Genomic DNA, 12,219 nt, shown 5'->3' on the forward strand with positions numbered 1-12,219 from the left:
TTACTGCTCTGCTAAACGTAGGGCTGTTTCAGGAAAGTTGTTGAGTTGGAATGTCCCTATTGTAATAACGATAAATTACAAGCCAGCCTGTTCTGTTTTTCTGCCTCAGATTTGAGAAGTCAAATGAAAGAATAAGGTTTTAATAAAAACATTAAAACATTGCTGGTTTCCAGTCTTGTGGGTCCCTGGTCCACTGAGTGGACGGGAACTTGGTCTTAGGTTCCCCGTATGCTCCCAGTGTGTAGCAGGCACATCCTTCCGTGCACAGCTACACACACACACAAAGAACAAGAGGTGCTCTCCACCCCTGCTCCCTTATGACTCTTACCCCTCTCCTGAGACAAGGCATAAACAGATAAACAAGAAAGCAAGCAAACGAATAAGCAGAAAAACAAAGAAAGCATTAAACCAAAGGGCCTTTTACCTCAAGTATTTTGTATTTAAAATGATAGCTAAACTATGTTAGTATTGCTACATTCCTAGCATGTTCTAATCTCTTTACCTGAATTGTCATTTAATCTTCACAACAACCTCATGCTGCAGATACTCTTATTTTCCCCATTTTACAGATGAGGAAATAGACGTTAAGAATAACGAATATCAGATACGGGAGACTTAGTCCGAAAAGCTTTCCCGAAAAGGTGGTACGGGAGCTGGATTGTAGGATAAGGAGGATTTATCGCTGGGCAGTAGCCCAGAGGGCATGCCAAGTAATGAGAACTAACTGAGAAAGAAAGAGCACAGAGATGTGTTTGGGGGACAGTGGCAACCCTGCCTGGAGAGGGACAGCGGAGATCTGTGAAACTGCATCATCGCTAAGAATGCTGGACCCCAATCACAGACACCAACTGGAGTTTTGTCTAAAGGTTCTTTAGAGATTCTCCCCTTCGGGCCAGTGCTCACAGGCCTCTTAGCTCTTAGGCAAGTCTTGAGCAGAAATTCTTGATTCTATTATAATTAAACAGATCCTGCAGAGAAAACAATATTAATATAGGGAATGCATAAAAGACAGAGATGGCTTAGATTTTGCAGAAAGAAACCACTTATCCAAAAAGGTACTGTTAAGTGCAGACACTGATTCCTAGTCTTAACATAGCACAGTGAAGCCTCATTGCTGCAATTTGGTTATAGCTTCCAACTCTGAGAAAAGGGTGGGCCCACGATGCCTATTTTCTTTCTACAGTGAATTTTCTTTAAGACTCTTCATTCAGTCTACATAAAAAGCCTAAAAAATTAACTCTGTTTACAATTAATGAAAAAAGAAAAACCTTCTTACTATGTCCAGATAGTGAATGTGTTACCTTACAGTGCAGATTGCTGTTTGGACCATATATTTGAATCTCTGCAGTACAAATGATTACACTAAATTTAGAGTGGCTCTTCTGGCTGAATTATTTTTCACAGTGCTCCTAAGAGGTTCTAAACTGCATTCAATTTTTTGCTTATCTTTTTCTTTTAAAAATTCTTGACCAGGCTCAATCTATGTTAATATAGTATAAAATCAATATGTTCTTTGCAATCATCCAATAAATATATATTTAGCACTATTATGTGCCTACCACTCTGTGAATTGCCATGAAGCAAAACAGAAAAGTGTAAGACCAGCTGTTCAGCCTTCGAAGAATTTGCAATCCTTTCGGGAAGACAGGATTGTTCATAAGTGAAGCAATTTGACGATAATGCAAGGCAGCATGTAATTAAATGATAAATTGTTTGTTACACACTGGAAATAGCAAAGTCATTCCAATCTTTAGAGAAGCTCAATATTCATTTCCAAAAGGAATAATTTTTTTTTGATTTTTAAAATTGTCTTACAAACCTTTGTCCTTTGAGTGTAGAAGTGACTTTTAGATTTGAGAGTTATTTGTAAGCAAATAAGAAAAATAGATGATTGAATTGGTGATTGTTTTTGATCCAAGAGTGCTGTGACTCTGAACTCTTGGATTTGATTTCCTTGTGCAGGTTTTACGTTGACTGTATCTGATGCACATTTTCCGTGGGAGGAAGTCGGATGTCCTGGCAGAGAGACCAAGGAGTCTGCAGGGGGCAAGAAAAGCCTGGGAAAGTGGGAAATTACGTGGGACCTCTAAAAACATTATTTCCAATAACTAGTTGAATCATTCTTTTTCAGATGAACTTTGTGTAATGCAGTGTTATTGGTTTATTATGAAATATGCCTGGTGCTTTCCTGTAGCTGAGTACCAATATGAATCCCCAAATATTCATTTATCACAAGATATCTTTTGTGCCTTTAATTAGATCAGTGATTTGATCGACTCATCTGCCTTGCTTAAAAGATATGAAAATAAAGTAATCGGATTTTTAAAAAATTATTAATCCAAATGAGTGTTGTCACATTTAAAGTGTGGATATTTGTTTAAGTCCCAATGCATTGCTTAAAGTATAAAAATATGACCCTTTATTTCCTGTAACTGATCACATCTCACTCAGGTCCTATTTCCTCAGAGAGTAGGGGTTAGGGATGGCAGGAGCTGATCTAGCTCAGCCTTTTTTGGTTGGAAACAATCTCTTTCAGGGCACACTTACTATATTTGGTCGTTTGGGGTTAATATTCAGTCAAATTCAAGGTGCAAACTCCCTGCAAAGGTTCCCCCTCTTCCTGGCCAAGATGGTCCCACGCAGGGAGTGTAGTGCTTCACAGGCAGGGGCGCGGGCGCTGTGTCTCACGGCCATTGCAGTCCACGGCTCTCTGTTTGCACCTCTGCTTCTGACTGGTGTGGCTCCTAGTTTAGGGCCATCTGCTTAACAGCCTCTGCTTCAAAGTCTCACCCCACATGACGTGACCCCCAGCTCTGAACCTTCTGTGCCCCCTCTGCCACCTCGAGCGACCCAGGAACTTTTCTGGATTTCAGGGCGTCCTGCTTGCCCAAGGCAGACTTGAGGGGCCATCAGGCCATCTCAGATTCAAATCCTTCCTCAGCCACTTCTAGCCTCTGTCTGTTTGGCACTATGTTAACCCAGTGATTCTCCAAGAGGCTTCATATATCCCACATCTGTTCCAAGGAAGTACAAAGAAACCCCACCATTCTGGGAATGCCCTTGTCTTAGTCAGTGCAAGCTGCTATAACAAAATACCATGCACTCAATGACTTACATGACCAACATTTATTTCTCCCAGTTCTGGAGGCTGGGAAGTCCAAGGTCAAGGTGCCAGCAGATTCCACACCCCGACTTGTATCCTCACATGGCGGGAGGAGGGGAACGCTTTACTCTTCTTATAAGGGCATTAATCTCATGCATGAGATTGACCTAATAATCTCCCAAAGGCTCCACCACCAAATACAGTATCATCACATTGGGGATTAGGGCTTCCACACATGAATTTGTGGGGAACACAAACATTCAGCCCATAGTAGCCCCAAACTATATGGTTGTTTTCAAACTTCCCTGAACAGGATTTGGCCCTGGAGTGGGACAGCTAAGACCAATGTTTCTCATGACTTGCTTTTTTCTCTCTCCTTTTCTCTGTTCTCTGTTCTCCTGCTCAGCCCCCATGAACCCGAAGTGCTTTCTTTGTCCATATTGATGAAAGAGCTACAGGGAAAGAAACTAGAAGACAAGGAAAATAATTCAGAGAAATAATTCAAACTATATCATCTTCATTATGCACCTTTGGGCCTTTTATTTTTTAATTTCCTTTGGTGTCAGCAGTTCCTTGAAGGGAACTTATTTTCATCCTTTGAAGACTTACTTGATTTTTAGAGATGGCCAAAATTATTCCAAGGCAAATCTGTTGAATAAAGTGTTGAGCTATTTGGTCAAAAGACTAAGGCATTAATAAAAGAGAGGAAGGGGAAGCAAAAGGAAAAGAAAGAGAAAGAAAGCAATCATAGAGCTGCCATGATAGATGGGGCAGAAATGCACTGAAAACAATCAGGGGCTCATAGCTCCTGCCCTTTTCCCAAATGTTCTCTAGAAAGTCTACCTGATCTAGAGGTACATTTGGATGAGAGGATAATAAAAGCCAAACACTAAGCTACCAACAAACTATTGCTTATATTTAAGCGCCTATGCAATGGCACAAACTTTTAAAAACTGAGCTTTTAACTTATAGTTAAGGACAAATGTATTTAAAATCAAATGTTGTACTGCACAGCTGTTTCTTGGGACTGGACAATATGCTATCATTGGCCACCTAAAGGCTCTGTTGACTATTGTCTTAGTCTGCTACCTATTTCTTACAAAGTGTCATAGACATGGGTATAGATAGAGTGAAAGGGAAAAAGTTTAAGTCAAATACTCATCAGTTGCTTTTGTGTTATTTTCAGCTGCCTCTTACTCAGCCATGTACCTGCAGAGTTGACTCTCTACTCAACCTTAATTCCTCATTTCCGAGATCCTTGTCAATTCACAATGTTAAGCTGGTGCTTTCCTCATTCTAGAGGTCATTGTCTGATGTTAATGTGTAAGAGCCGAAATCGATGCAGAAGTGATATTATTTTTCCCTCCCTGCTTAACAATGCCATTAGTCCTTGTTCAATGGGCATGTCACATACCTCTCTGTCCTCTTAGAGAAAAATATTGCTCAAGCTTTCCAAAGTACTTTAAAATAATTTTCTGAAGAACAGCCAGAAAATGAACTATGAAGATAGGGAGTCAGCTCTCTAGTCAAAACTCTTAGTTAAATAAAGATTCCCAAGGTCATCTTAATAGAAAATTTAAGAAAATATTAGAGTATGAAGTATAGCCTTCCAGCTGTGCAAATTACTAGCTTTCTGACCTAAGGTCAGTTACTTAGCCTCTTTGCACCTCAGTTTTCAAATCTGTAAGGAATGGAACATAAGGTCTGCATTTCTGAACTCACAGTCTTTTCTGGTTCAGGATGACACTTAACCTGTGGAAGAAGCACATCACCAGCGAGCTGCTTTCCTATGGTACTTGCAGTGAAGTGTCCAAGAAATTATCCTGCAGCATGTATGATAGTGCAAACTCTTTTTAAAGAGCAGCCAATTTGGGGCTTCCCTGGTGGTGCAGTGGTTGAGAATCTGCCTGCCAGTGCAGGGAACACGGGTTCGAGCCCTGGTCTGGGAAGATCCCACATGCCTCGGAGCAACTAGGTCTGTGAGCCACAACTACTGAGCCTGCGCGTCTGGAGCCTGTGCTCCGCAACAAGAGAGGCCGCGACAGTGAGAGGCCCTCGCACCGCGATGAAGAGTGGCCCCCGCTCGCCGCAACTAGAGAAAGCCCTCGCACAGAAACGAAGACCCAACACAGCCAAAAATAAATAAATAAATAAATTTAATTTAAAAAAAAAAGAGCAGCCAATTCAGGTGGAAGGAGCATGAGCCTTGGTCAAGAACCTCCTCCCTGGGGATGAAGATTATCTTGAGCGAGTAACCCCAGTGTGCTCTGAGCCTCCGGGCCATTATCCATGAGATGCAATAAAGCACCTAGCATTCAGTGATGGAATTAAATACATCCTTACAGTGCCAGGTACATGTAAATTAGAATACAAAAGGTTATTTTTAGAGATGAGGAAACTAGAATGCAAATAGATTACATAATCTGCACAGATTTATATTATTTGTAAGCGGCAACACCAGAACTCAAATACAGATCTTGTGACTCTATCTCAAATACTTTTTCTACAATAAAGTGAACTTTATTTCGGCCACAAACCCCTCTGAGAATCTGACAGATCTATTAACTCACCTCCCAGAAAAATGCATGTAATTTTCACATATAATTTCAGCTCATCCATGGACCTCTCAGCGGACCATGGACCCAGATTAAGAATCTCTACACTACAGACTGTTGTCTCTCCTAAGTACTTCTGGGTGCATCTACCAAATGAGGACATCACTTTTCGTCCTTATGTCAGAAAAGAAGGATAGATTTTATGGTACTAAAGCGGTACAGAAAGTCCTTAAGTGCCATTGGAAATAAACAACCTTTCTTCAGACTGTTATGATCCTTAAAGCACTCCTGAGATGCTGAGAATGGCCCAAAATCGGAGCCATATTCAGGCATTCATTCAGCAAACCCTTCCTGAGGGCCCAAGGTTTGTGTGGCCCCGGTGTTACAGTGGAGCCCCAGGCAGAGCCTGCTCCCATGAAATTTATATTCCCTGTGAGGGGAGACGGACAATAGACAAATATATTATGCCAATAGGGTATAAGACGGGGTGATGTGACAGAGAGTGATGTGCTGATTTACTGAAGGTTGTGTGGAAAAGGAAGACTTCTCTGAGGAGCTGGCATTGGAGATGGGACTGAAAGGATGAAAAGTAACTGTCTGGGGAGGGAACACCTCATCCAAAACCCCCAAATGGAAGTGGACTTGGTATGTGTCTCTGTGGTGGGCGTGGGATCACCCAGAAGGCAAGTGGCAGGAGATGAGCCTGGAGAGGGAGGTGGGGCCGGTCCCCGTACGGCCTTGTAGACCAGGGTAAAGAGTCTGTCTTTTATTTTACAGGAGATGGGAAACATTGGAGAGGCTAGGCGAGTAGCATCTGATTCATGTTTATAAGAGATCGCTCAGGCTGCTGTGTGGGCATGGGTTGTTGGGGAGCAAGAGTGAAAAAAAAGGCTATGAGGGCTTCCCTGGTGGCGCAGTGGTTGAGAGTCCGCCTGCCGATGCAGGGGACGCGGGTTCGTGCCCCGGTCCGGGAGGATCCCACATGCCGCGGAGCGGCTGGGCCCGTGAGCCACGGCCGCTGAGCCTGTGCGTCTGGAGCCTGTGCTCCGTAAGGGGAGAGGCCACAGCAGTGAGAGGCCCGCGTACGGCAGAAAAAAAAAAAAAAAAAAGAGGCTATGAGTAATCCAGGGATGGTAATGATGATGATAGAGAAAAGCTGGGAGTTCCCTGCAGGCCTAGTGGTTAGGATTCGGTACTTTCACTGCTATGGCCGGGGGTTCAATCCCTGGTCGGGGAACTGGGATCCCACAAGCCACATGGAGCAGCCAAAAATAAAAATTAATAAATATAGATATTAGGGTTTTTAAAAAAAGATAGAGAAAAGCTAACAAATTTGGGATGTTTTCTGGAGGTTGAGAGTATAGGACTGGCCAATAGACTGGATGTGAGGAGGTGAAGGAGAGTAAACCCCTAAGGATGACACTTACGGATTGGCCAGAGCAACTGGATCAATGGTGCCACTGTTTCCTGAGGTGCAGCCGACTGGAGCTGGAGCAGGGGCAGGCTTGGGGGAGGGGGAGGGGCGGGACAAGCAACCAGGAGGTACGATCTGCTATGTTAGGTCGGAAGTTAGATACATGATGTTAGCGCTCCAGTGAGAGGTCAAGGCTAAAGGTATAGATTCAGAAATTATTTCTATCTAGATGGTATATAAAATCATATGATTGCATAGAATTCACTAGAGAAGCATGTAAATAGAAAGAATAGAAGATGGCACAGGACATAGCCTTGGAGAAGTCCAACATTTTGAGGTCAAACAGAAGAACTAGAGCCAGCAAAAAAGAATGAGAAAGAGTTGGCAGAGAGTAGGAGGAAACCCAGGAGAGCACTGTGTCACTGAAGCCAAGGGAATCAAAGCATTTCAAGGAGAGAATGATCAACTGCGGCAAATGCTCCTTAGAGGTTATAGCAGAGACTCTCTTTTCCTGGTTCCTATTTGGAATGCAGACATGGAAGTGACCCAGTTTCGATCATGCACATGAAGACAGTACTCTTAGGAATATCAGAGAAACTGAAGAAGGGAAGCTGGATCCCTGAATGCTTTTGTGGAGCAGAACTGCCCCCATCTGCTATGGAATGCCCGCTTCCCTCTGGACTCCACTGTGAAAGAAATTAACTTCTCTCTAGAATGACTGTACTTTGGGGTCTCTATTTTAACAACTGAGGCTGTACCATAACCTATTCACATGTCAAGAAAATAGCGGAGAGTAACATGGAGCTGATTGGTAACTTTGACAATTTCAGATGTATCACTGGGACTAAAACCTGATAGGATAGATTGAAGAGCTCATCCATTCATTCACTCTTACATTCATTTAAAATATTTATTGAGTTTTTACCATGTGCCATGCACTGTCCTAAGCCCTGGGATATAGCAGAGAACAAGAGAGATAATGCCCTTGCCTTCATGGAACTCGTATTCTAGTGGAGGAGACAAAGAGTAAACATAAAGACAGGTAACGAATAAACAGATATGAATACCAGGTAGTAACATGTGCTAAGAAGAAAACAAAGCTGAGAACGTAGGTAGGAAGTGCTAGTTTAGATAGAGTGGCTGGGGAAGACTTCTAGAAGAGGTTAATTTTGAGCAGAATTAAGTAAATGGGAATTAAGGGAAAAGCTACATGAAAATCTTAGAGAATAGTACACCAAGTAGAGGGAACAGAAAGCAGAGTCCCCCCAGGCAGGAATTCACTAGCAAGCAATCTGAGGTGCTATAGAACATAGTAAATGAGGTAGAAAAAAGCAAGAGATGAAATTAGAGAAAAAGAAAGATGCCAGATTGTGGAAGTCCTTGTAGACCAGGACAAAGGGTTTCAAATTTTTTTTTAACTTTTATTGGAGTATGATTGATTTACAATATTGTGTTAGTTTCAGGTGTAAGGGGTTTCAATTTCATTGTAGGTGTGACAAGAAGTTGTCGGAGTCATGATAGAGGTTTTAATCAGGTTTGGCATTTTAAAATATTGATCTTGCTGCCCTTTGAAGAACTAGATGTAGGGGTTGACTGAAGTAATCCAGGCTAGAGATGATGGTGGCTTGGACTTGAATAACAGTGGTGGAAGTGGTGAGAAATGGCCTGATTTGGAGAGTGTGTGTGTGCTGGGGTTGGCAATAAACGTCTATAGAGGCATCTTTGAGATGATCTGTTTGCTGTGAAAGGGAGCAGGAAAATGGGGCAACAGCTGAAAAGTGCATAGGGGTTTTAGAAAGTCTCTCTGTCTCCCTGGTGTCTCTATCTGTCTCTGTCTCTCTGTCTCTTTTGAAGGCAGGAGATATTAGTGTGGTGATAGGAATGATCCAGTAGAAAGGGGTGGATTGATGATCTAGGAAAGACAGGTGATATTTGCAGGAAAAGGATGGATCCAGAATTAAGTAGAGGGTTTGGTCTTTAACAGGAACAGACAATTTATCCATTGAAAAAGACAGCATATGTTAGAAATTTACTGGCATGGAAATAGAGAAATTCTTGGGTGATGGCATCTGTTTTATCAATGGAATATGAGGTAAGTGAGAATGAAGATGTGGGCAAGAGGAGACGTAGGAGGTTTGAAAAAAGAGAACGTGCTGTGGCATGATTGTTTCAGAGAGTGGAAAACACACATGAAGAAAGTGTAGTAAGATTGCTGAACAGTACTGAGCTCATTTGAAATGGGTGGTTCCGAATTTAAAGTGAATCTAGTCGGCACCAGTGTTGTGTTTTCCTGTGGTCCAGTTTGCTTACTTGTGTACAGGTGCTGTGTAGGTGTTTAGTTGTGCTTAACCTGGGCTGGAGTTTTACCAGGGAAAAGGAGGGAAGGCAGTGGTTTTCAGGGTATTTGCAAAGGAGGAGTACAATGTTGGATGCTGGAATCTAAACTGAGTAAGAAGAAAAATAATCAAATGAGGGGACCAATGATGCAGATTTTGTGGGCCCCAAATTAATACAGCTTGGAAGGCCCTTTTAAGACAAGAATACAAAATTATGAATACAGAATTAAGCATGGGAGTTAATATTTACTTAAGACGACAAAAATAATTACAAGAAGTTATAAACATTATAAAGCTAACTGGGATGGTTAATTTTATTTGCCAACTTGACTGGATAAGGGATACTCAAATAGCTGGTGAAATATTATTTCTGGGTTTGTTGGCAAGGGTGTTTCCAGAAGAGAGTAGCATTTGAATTACTGAACTGAGCAAAGCAGGCAGCCCTCCCAATGTGGATGGGCATCATTCAACTCACTGAGGGCCTGAATAGAACAAAAACGTGGAGGAAGGGTGAATTCACGCTCTCCTTGCTTGAGCTGAGCCATCCATCTCCTGCCCTGGACACTGGCACTCCTGACTCTCGTGCCTTTGGATGCAGATACGGACTTACACCATCAGTCCCCCAGTTCTCAGTCCTTTGGACTCAGACTGAAGTATACCACCAGCTTTCCTAGTCCTATAGCTTGCAGTCACAGACTGTGACTTCTCGGCTTCCATAATTGCAAGAGTCAATTTCTATAATAAAACTCTTCCTATATATACCTATATATATTCTACTGGTGCTGTTTCTCTGGAGAACGCTGACTAATACATTGATATATACCAGAAACATAACAAAATCCAGAGCATTTACATGATATTTTTATTAATGAACTGACTGAAACATCTCTATTATATTATTTTCCTTACGTATTTTAGTTGCATAAACTTTGGTCACCTCTTCATGTGACAACAATTTTGTAATAATTTTTTTTTTTTTTTTTTTTTTTTCGGTACGCGGGCCTCTCACCATTGTGGCCTCTCCCGTTGCGGAGCACAGGCTCCGGACGCGCAGGCTCAGCGGCCATGGCTCACGGGCCCAGCCGCTCTGCGGCATGTGGGATCTTCCCAGTGTAATAATTTTTTAATACAGAAAACAGAAAGACAATTCAGTCCTTTCTCTAGCATGGATGACTGAAAAATGTTGATATCTAGGATGTAACCATGTAACATCACACACAGATATACTTGCTCTTGGTAGTATAGCTACAGGTTTCTGCCCTACTACTGTAGGAATTTTGATAAATTCTATTTTACATAGTTTCTGTCATAAGAGAAAAAAGAGAGAAAAGTTTCTCATAAGGGAAAAAAGTTTACAGGGCATTTTATATATGTTGCATTATCAAGAATATTCATAACAGGAGATAGCTTCGGTTTTGACTGTGAATTGGTGAGAATCAAAGGCATCACTTACACAATTTCACAGGACAGGCTTCCCTACATTTTTTGTTCGTTTGTTTAATCTTTGTTGGAGTATAGTTGATTTACAATGTTGTGTTAGTTTCAGGTGTACAGCAAATTGAATCAGTTATACATACACATATATCCACTCTTTTTCAGATTCTTTTCCCATATAGGTCATTACAGAGTATTGCATAGAGTTCCCTGTACTCTACAGTAGGTCCTTAAAGTAAGTCAGACAGAGAAAGACAAATACCATATGATATCGCTTATATGTGGAATCTAAAAAAATGGTACAAATGAACTTATTTACAAAACAGAAATCGAGTCACAGATGTATGATTACCGGGGGGGAAAGGCAGGGAGGGATAAATTGGAGATTGAGATTGACATATACACCCTACCTATACTGTTTCTTTTCCACTACCTGCAGCACAAGGTCAGGTAGCGATCTGTCCCCTTGCCCTGCACTTTCGTTTCATGACATGAGGGGAGATGGTGTAGCAGGCAGTTGGAAGAATCCTGAAGCCATTGCTACACTAACACCTAGTGACTACATGCCTATAATCACAGGTGACTGTGAATCTTCTATCCCAAGTAAACCAATCTAAATGTGTCCCCAACAACTTTCCCTTAGCTGTGTCTTAAAATGCCCACTGCCACACTGACACCATCATACTTCAGGGAAATGGGATAGAAGGGAAGGCAGGGTGAAAGGAACAGCACTTTTTTTTTTTTTGCGGTACGCGGGCCTCTCACTGTTGTGGCCTCTCCCATTGCGGAGCAGAGGCTCCGGACACACAGGACCAGCGGCCATGGCTCACGGGCCCAGCCGCTCCGCGGCATGTGGGATCTTCCCGGACCGGGGCACGAACCCGTGTCCCCTGCATCGGCAGGCGGACTCTCAACCACTGCACCACAAGGGAAGCCCGGAACAGCACTCTTAATTGCTATTGTTAAATATCTAACAGCTTCTATCCAAGGGTCTCAGTTTCTGTCCTTCGCCCATTTTTCTCCTAAAGTGACTTTCTCCCGTTCGATTTTTAAGAATTATCAATCTTAAAGCTTTTGTTTGTTATAGTTTAAGACATGTAGAATGGTCCAAAAGTCACTCCAAGACCATACTCACCACAAAAAACAACTGACCACGTGAATGCTTTGCTAGAGCCCTTTCCAGACCTTGCAACGGGCAGTTCTGGGGAAGGCCTTAAAACAGGCCTCATTAGCTTCCTGTAAATCTGCCTCTGGCTTGGACCGAGAGATCAGAGGTAATGATGAAATTTTAAAAGACTGCTTTGCTTCCTGAGAAATCCAGTCCCCCACAGCTTCCTCTGCTATCCCAGTTGTCCCTTACTTCAGGGGTCCCCAACC

This window comes from Leucopleurus acutus, assembly GCF_964270905.1.
Source record: "Leucopleurus acutus genome assembly, chromosome: 15".
Taxonomy (NCBI): domain Eukaryota; kingdom Metazoa; phylum Chordata; class Mammalia; order Artiodactyla; family Delphinidae; genus Leucopleurus; species Leucopleurus acutus.